Raw genomic sequence first — 8,237 nt, 5'->3', positions numbered from 1 at the left:
GCCCCATTACAAGTTTCCCACTGGGCGGAAACAGAGTTTCTGCCCGCTAGCCCAGCAGGAAACAGGGCCTTAACATTGACACCGGCTCGATTACGAGCCAGCGACAATGTGGCGGTGAAGGGGGTGCAGCAGCACCTGTCGCGCTTTCTACTGCCTGTAATTCGGGCAGTGGAAAGCATGACGAAGCTGTCCATGGGGGGCCCTGCACTGCCCATGCCTAGTGCATGTGGGGTGCAGGGGCACCCACACCCCTGACACCCCCATTCCGTCAGCCTTTCCATGGTAGTCCACCCACCATGAAAAGGCTAGCAGACTGGGGAGTCGTAATCCTCAGGGCGGCAATGCATGCAGAGCCACCCTAGCGGATTACAACCGCTGAGACCGCCAGGCTGTCAAATGGAGACAACCTGGCAGTGTCGGCGGTCGGAACATGCCGGCTTTGTCACGGTCTTAAGACCGCCAGACTCGTAATGAGGGCCTAAGTCTTCTGTCAATTTGCTAGGGGTCAGACCTCAGTACTTTTTGCCCAAGTCTGTGATTAAACAGTTCTTTACATAACCCATCCCACTCACTTATGCATCTTCAAGCTCCTACTCAAATCGCTCTGCAGAGATGTGTTAGAGCTCTATAATGTGGCCAGTATCTACTGCTTTAGAGTTGAATAATCTGCTTACACCAAAACAGTATCCCGGAGTCAGTTTTCGTCAGCATTATCTGTTAGTAAGGAAAGGAATCATGATGATAATTCTAAGGAAAACAGGTTTTAAAGGATGGACAGAACTTATTAAAGGTTAATTTTAATGTCAAGTACTGTCACCTGAGCTTCCCCCCCCCAAGGACAATTTTTTTTACAACTTTGCAGATCAGGATTGAAAGACAGGAAAACATGGTAAACTGGTGTCCTTCCCCCTGCTGAGTGACCCACTACATACAAATTAGTATCCTGACTTTTTGTTGGCCTATGGGGCACGTTAATATAGCATATGCACAATCGGTCTAGGTCTGTCCATGGACAAAAACCAGTTATGTGACCTGGAGGATACAACTACACCTGCCCTCTCTATTGACATGGGACTACTGTCTATGGCTTGGGTTGCTGACATGAAGTGGTGATGGCAGTGTACCAACATTATTTTGTATTGATAATACTAAGCAGATATTTTGCTAAATTTCACGAGTAGTGCTGCCTAACTTGTGTGATGTTCCGCTTTGAAGTGGAACCCAAGCCCTCATGCTGACATCATGTGTGCATGTCGAGTACATATATGTAAGGAGTGGGTGTTACAACACTATGTTGTGGTGAAAACCAGATTACTTTCACCAGTGGGGTCAATTGTAAAGGGCCCCTGCTTTGCCAAGGTACAAGTTGGGTGGTAGAATACAGCCTACCAGTCAGTGGAAGTGTATTGCCTACATTTTAGAAACTGAAGGGTGTAGACCCTCCAACCTGAAATGAAAGGAGGGCGTAAACAAGGCTACCCTTAGAAATTCTATAGGACTTCTTAGAGGGGGATTTCTGAATAATTCGGAGCTTGTTTTCCTCATTCCAATCCTTACATAATGAGGGTTCCGCTCCGGAGACAGGCATCATAAGATTGTTTTTGAGGGAAACTAATCTTTTGTATACAGCACAAATTGTAATTTTTTATTATTACTGCTTCGGAAATGTGTTTTTTTGCCATGCTGCACACCAGTGTGGCTGCTGTTCAGAATGACTAAAAGTTAGTGGCATGGAGTGAGGTGGGGTAGATTAGAGTGAAGTGGGGTGGCATAAAGTGGAGTAGATTGTAGTGGAGTAGAATGGGGTAGTTTGTATTGGGGGAGTAAATTGTAGTTGTAGATTGGATTGGGGAGAGTGGGGTGGATTTGAGTGGAGTGAGTAGATTGAACTAGAGTCAGGTAGAGTAAGGTAGATTGGAGTGAGGTAGATTGTAGTGGAGTAGATTGGACTGAGGAAGCTTCGGAGTGTGGTGGAGTAGGGCAGATTGAAGTGTGGTAGACTGGAATGAAGTAGGGAAGTTTGGAATGGAGTGGGGTCGATTCTAGTGGACAGATTGGATTGGGGCAGATTGCAGTCGGGTGGGGTAGATTGGTGTGGAGTAGAGTGAGGTGTGGTAGAGGGGAGTGTGATGGATTGGAGCGGGGCAGACTGGAGTGGATTAGTTCAAGTGGATTGGAGTGGCATATATTGGAATGGAGTGGGGTATGTGGAGTGGGGGTAGACTGGGTTGACTGGAGTGGAGTAGAGTACACTGGAGTGCAGTAGCGTAGACTGCAGGTGGGATAGATTTGGGGGAGGATTGGGGTGGACTGTAATGGAGTGGAGAAGATTGGAGTGAGGTACATTGGGGTGGGTGGATTGGGTTACATAGGAGTGGGGTAGATCCGGTAGAGTAGAGTGGAGTGAGGTAGATTGGATGGAATGCAGTGGGGCAGACTGGAGTGGAGGTAGATTATGGTAGGTTGGAGTGGGGTAGACTGGAGTGGAATGAAGTAGATTGAAGTGCATTGTGGTAGACTGGATGGGGGAGTGGGTTAGACTGGAGTGGAGTTGTGTAGATTGGAGTAGGGTAGATTGGGGTGAAGTGGAGATACGTACACTGTAGTATGATAGACTGGAGTAGATTGGGTTGGTTGAAGTGGGGTAGGTTGGAGTGGGGTGGGGTGTATTAAGGAGTGGAGGTAGTTTGGGTAGAGTGAGGGTTGATTGGGTGGAATGGAGTAGATTGGAGTACAGAAGCATAGATAGTGGGGTGTGGATTGGGGTAGGATGTAGTGGTAGACTTTAGTGGAGTAGATTTTAGTCAGGTACATTGGACTGGGCGGATTTGGTTAGACTGGAGTGACGTGGGGTTGAGTGGATTGGGGTGAAGTGGGACAGACTGGAGTGGGGTGGATTTGGCTAGACTGGAGAGGACTGGGATAAATTGGAGTGGAGTAGATTGGAATGAATGCAGTGGAGTAGATTGGAGTAGATTGTGGTAGACTGTGGAAGGTTGGAGTGGGGTAGACTGGAGTGGAATTGGGTGGAGTGGGGTAGCCTGGAGGGGAGTGGGTTAGATCAAGGTGTAGTGGGGTAGACTGGTGTGGAGTTGGATAGGTTGGAATGGAGTTGGGTAGATTGGAGTAGGGCCATTTGGGGTAGGGTCAATTGGAGTTTGGTAGATCAGAGTGCAGTAAGGTAGATTTGAGTGGGGTAGTCTGGGTGGAGCGGGGTGGGGTAGAGTGGAGTTGTTTGGAGTGCTGTGGTGTAGACTGCGTGGATTGGAGTGGGGTAGATTTCAGTAGGGTGCACTGGAGAGCAGCAGGGTAGAGTACGGTGGGGTAGATTGGAGTGCGATACAATGGAGTAGATTGGGGTGATATTTCGATTGTTTTATTATATGTAACAATTTTAAGGAATCAAACATTAATAAACTAACACCTAAGAGCTCACCTCCTGCTCCTCAACTATTACAGGGAGCATTCTTAAATCAGTTAGTGCTTCATTTACAGGTGACCTCAAGGTCCTCGGTGGACTAAAGTTTAGGCGGATCATTTGCAAGCAAAATGTCCTAACATTGTCCTTGCACCACTTAGTTCCCTTTGGAGTCGAAAAAAGGGACCACCTAGTGAAGAAATTGTTATTGTAGAGTTCCCATATTGCACAGTTCTTTTATTGCACATACCCCACCTAGATAATTCCTATGACGTGATCATCCCATAGTATGCACACTGGATACACATTCTCCAAAAAGAGGAAGCCCCACAGTAAATTGGAGTGGGGTACACTGGAATGAGGTGGCTTGTGGTAGACTGGGGTTCATTGGGTTAGACTGTAGCGGGGTAGAGTGGGGTCGGGTAGATCAGGGAACGTGGAGTGGTGTACAAAGGAGTGGAGTGGGGTAGACTGGAATAAGGTGAAGTGGGATAGTTTGGAGTGGAGACTGGGATGGAGTGGGGTAGAATGGAATGGGGTTGATCGTAGTGGGGTGGAGTGGACTGGGGTAGATTGGAGTAGGGTAGATCATAGTGTGGTAGATTAGAGTGGAGTCTGTGGACGGAGGGTAGATTGAATGGAGTGGGTGAGAGTAGGGTAGATTGTTGTGAAGTGGCGTGGGCTGGAGTAGACTGGAAATGGGGTAAGGGGTGTACAGTAAACGGACAGGGTGGAGTGGCATGACTTAGAATGTCCTAGGGTGGAGGGGAGTGGAGTGGTGTGTCGTAGAGTGGAGTGTCGTAGAATGGAGTGGCATGTCTGCAGCTTGCCCTGTTTTGGCATTATACATTGCCAGCATGTTTTACAAGCATTTTATACTTGCCAACATTTATGTTGTAAACTACACCATGCCCTAATGTTTTTAAGTTATTGTGTGCTAATTTTACCTTTGGTAGAGTATTATTATTATTGTTTTTATATTATAATGGTTTTAACTAACCGCATACAATAAAGATTTGATTGAGTGGCATGTCAGAGTGGAGTGTCAGTGTGAAAGGGCATGGAGTAGAGTGTTGTAGAGTGGAGTAGGTAGCGTGGAGTATGCATGGTGTGGTAGTGCACTGCTTTTCCAGACTACACATTTTCAATTGAAACTTCCATTATATTTGCACACATATAGTTTTTGTGCACACAAATGATTTGTGTAAATGTCATCACCTAGTGTATTTATGTGTTTTGATGATATTCAAATGTTTCCACCACACTTCAAAATTACAAAATAAAATTGCTTAATTTGTACTTCCAATTCTGACCTGAAATATCAGTACAGTTCATTGTTGTTTTGTGCTAGCAAAAAGCCTCTTGTTTCACAACAAGAATGTCACGTAACTTTTCTCACTTTGAAGTCAGAGAAAGTAAACACCAGGCTCCCTCTGAAGACAGAGTCTGACATTTGACCTCGGTCTAGAATAAGATTTACATGCCGGTTTACAGAAAGAAAGCCCTCTGAAGGATTACAGTAAACAGGTGATGCTCAACGTAGAGACAAAATCAAGCTGGACAGCTGAAAACAAATAAAGCCAGCAAACAGAAAGAAAGCAACTGAGTTACAACTACAACATCAATGGTAAGCAATGGGTGGAATGATTACCAGGGAAGCTTTCAGAAAGCCCATAAGAAGCAAACCAGGCTTGGAGCAAAAAAGCATGTTTCCCTTTGTTTTGATATAGATTACATTGTTATCTTTTATGCTGAATATCCACGCACACACTGTTTGTCAGCTATAGCTAAAATGGGGCTGCTGCATGTGCCGTTTCAGCAAACATGTACGGAATCAGCTGATATGGTGTGGGCAAAGACGTCATCACTTCCATACCGAGGATTCCCCAGTGGCCTGGAGGCTGCACCTACCAAAGACAGAAGATGGCTGAGAAAGGCCTGCCGCAATGCTTGCTTTAATGAGGAGCTCTAAGGCAACCTCTGCATCCTTTGAGCACAGACACCAACAATAGGATTATAAATGGTGCATTGAAGCAACCATGGCACAGAACTACGTACGAGGTCATATTCAGAGACTGTCTTGCACTAGAACTGCCTGTTGATATGAGTAACAATTGTTAATATAAACTCTTTTGCAAGCTATGGCTTAAAATAATCTAGGTTCTCGCATTTATGATTACTTGCATTAGCCAAGTAATGAACATGCATGTGCATGAGTATTCCTTTGCTTCGATAGATCCCTGTAGTAGTATTAGAAGTGCAAAATACGAGCACCCCTTTGAGCAATTGTACATGCCAGGATAACTGACTGCTTGCTTGTTGCCCGCCACTACTTTTAGAGGCATTGTCAGCCTTTCATGAATCTCTCCAAGTTTTTTTGTAACCAGGGTTTTTGTTGAGTAGATGCTTAATTCAAACTTTCTGCAAGGGATCAACAGGAGTGCTGCTGACCGAATATATTTATCCAGAGTAGTTAAAACTGGTCTGTAGTTTCTGTGGTCATCTCAAATTGACCTTCCGAGCCATAAGGATGCTGGTTTGTCTTTGAAAAGTAACCAATTTTTGTACGAACAGCTTCCCGCTTGTTACTTTAGGGACTAAAATGAGTATATATATATATTTTTTTTTTAAACAACCCCCCCCCCCCCTTTTTTTTTTAAACTCTCACCCAACCAGTAGGCGGATATCAATGCTCCTCCCTAAACACCTTTTACTCTAGACCACACACATCCTTACCATCTGCTAAGCCAGTGGGTGGATTATCTATAATCTCACGTGGACTAGACCTCCTGCTTCACTATCCACATAACATTGTGTGGCTTCATAGTACCCCCAATATCAACCTCAGACTGACAGGCAAGTCGCAAGGTAACTTCACAGGGCATATTGTTGTTCCTTGTGGGTTTGCTTACAAGAACTGAAAGCTAAGGCAAGTAATGACCTGATCCCATGCCAAGCTTATTTGTGGAGGGTAGTGCTGATGATGGATCAAGCCCTTCTAGAAAGGCAAATTAATGCCCAGAGTTTCATACTCAAGACAACCCTATCTAGCTCAAGTCCTCACTCCAAACACCTCATGCTACCTCAAACTCCCCCCTCAGCCCCTTTCACGGACAGGGTTTTTATGTATTTCAATGCAGTTTGTAATTACGTATATGACACGAGGGCAAGGGAATTAAATACAAAGAGAAACAATGTGTGTATGCAATTCAAAGCCTTCTTCATAGGTGACCAGATTTTCTTAATAGAACTAATCCATATGTAGTTGTGGTAGAAAAGCATACAGGAACTGAAATCAAAGGCCTCATCTTAGAGGATGTCTAAGACGGAACTGCAGTTTTCTTTTTTCAATAGGTGGATCACCAAATAAACATCTTTTGAAGGCAAATGGAATAAGCAGAGTCCACTGGTGGATGAAAAAGTACACACCTTGCTAAAAGGACGCAGCATTGAGTGGTTCCTCATCAGACCCTGAACTTATCTGAGAAGGCAACAAAAAGGAGCACCTTTTGCTAGTTTGGCATTGAAACCAGTTTCATATCCATCAGAGGTTATAATTTTGAGTCCTTAAAAAGTCTGCATTTGGAATACAGACAGCAGATGGCACATCCCTCGTCAATGAAATAGTGTAACAGTTTTATCACATATCTTCTTCTCTAAAATAACAAAAAACTAAATCACCTCAAACTTTGGAGAGTAGGATGTCCAGTTTAAAGAAAACAATTAGAACAATCAGTGAACAAAAGTACTTCAACAGTCAAAATATTTTCGAATTGAAATAAGGAGTGAAATGGACAAAAACTAAAAGATGCAACATCTTCTTAGAAGCCGACTTCAAAATTCAGCAAGCCCCAGAATACTTCCCTAACATTCAACGATAATTTAAGCAGCAAAACAAGGAAAAGATTCGTCTCTGAGAAGGGCAACGATTTGGATACCAGTCAGTATATTTAAACCAAACAAAACGCCTACCATTTATGTTGTTGAAAGGCTAACAACTTTCTCTTAAACGTTTTATTAGAAAGAGTTCCCTCTACCCGAGAGCACAGATATTCAAAATATTAAGATCTATAGAGTTGATCACGTGGGAGAGGAATTTTAAGCAGTGCAGGTTGCTGAGCACTGTATACTCTGTTTAGATTGGTTAATGACAGAAAGGCTCATTGCCTTTCGAGATGTGCAGGCCATAAATACGGGCAGAACTGTCTAATATTTGTCCCGGGGTGAAATCCATGTCACATTTTCAGGATAGCTATAGCTAAGTAAATTGATCTCATTTTGATCAACTGCATTCAAATGTATCTCACAGAGATTTTCTAAAAAGCTGGTATGGGCCCGACTCTCGTGGACCACAATCACAACATATACATTAAGGCTAGAAGACGATTACCATATAACTTCTATGTCATAGATATTCAACTTTACCAGTCCAGGACTTTACATTTCCAAATCATTTCCATTACCTTTGTTAGTCCAAATCGTTTATTTAAACTGAACCAATGCTACAACGCACCAATTTGCTAACTAAAAGCAGAACACTGGAAACAAGAGACCTAGCAATAAGGAGGTTTCTGGTAAATCTAGGTAGGAACTGCCCAAAAAAGACAAATAAGGGTAAGGTGCCATTGTCTGCAGCATCCATAAACTTTGCAATGTGTGTGCATGTCTGTACAAATCAATGGAGAGCATGTGGCAGTTTGTGAATATTTTTAGGTTGATGAGAGAATGAGCGCCTTCCAAGAATTCTCTGAAAGAATGCATACTGATATGAATGTAAGGAGTATCTAGTTCTGTCCTTAAGACCTCGAAATGAAATGCC

The sequence above is a fragment of the Pleurodeles waltl genome, chromosome 12 (genome assembly GCF_031143425.1).
Source record: "Pleurodeles waltl isolate 20211129_DDA chromosome 12, aPleWal1.hap1.20221129, whole genome shotgun sequence".
NCBI lineage: Eukaryota > Metazoa > Chordata > Amphibia > Caudata > Salamandridae > Pleurodeles > Pleurodeles waltl.
This window is presented reverse-complemented; position numbering follows the sequence as displayed.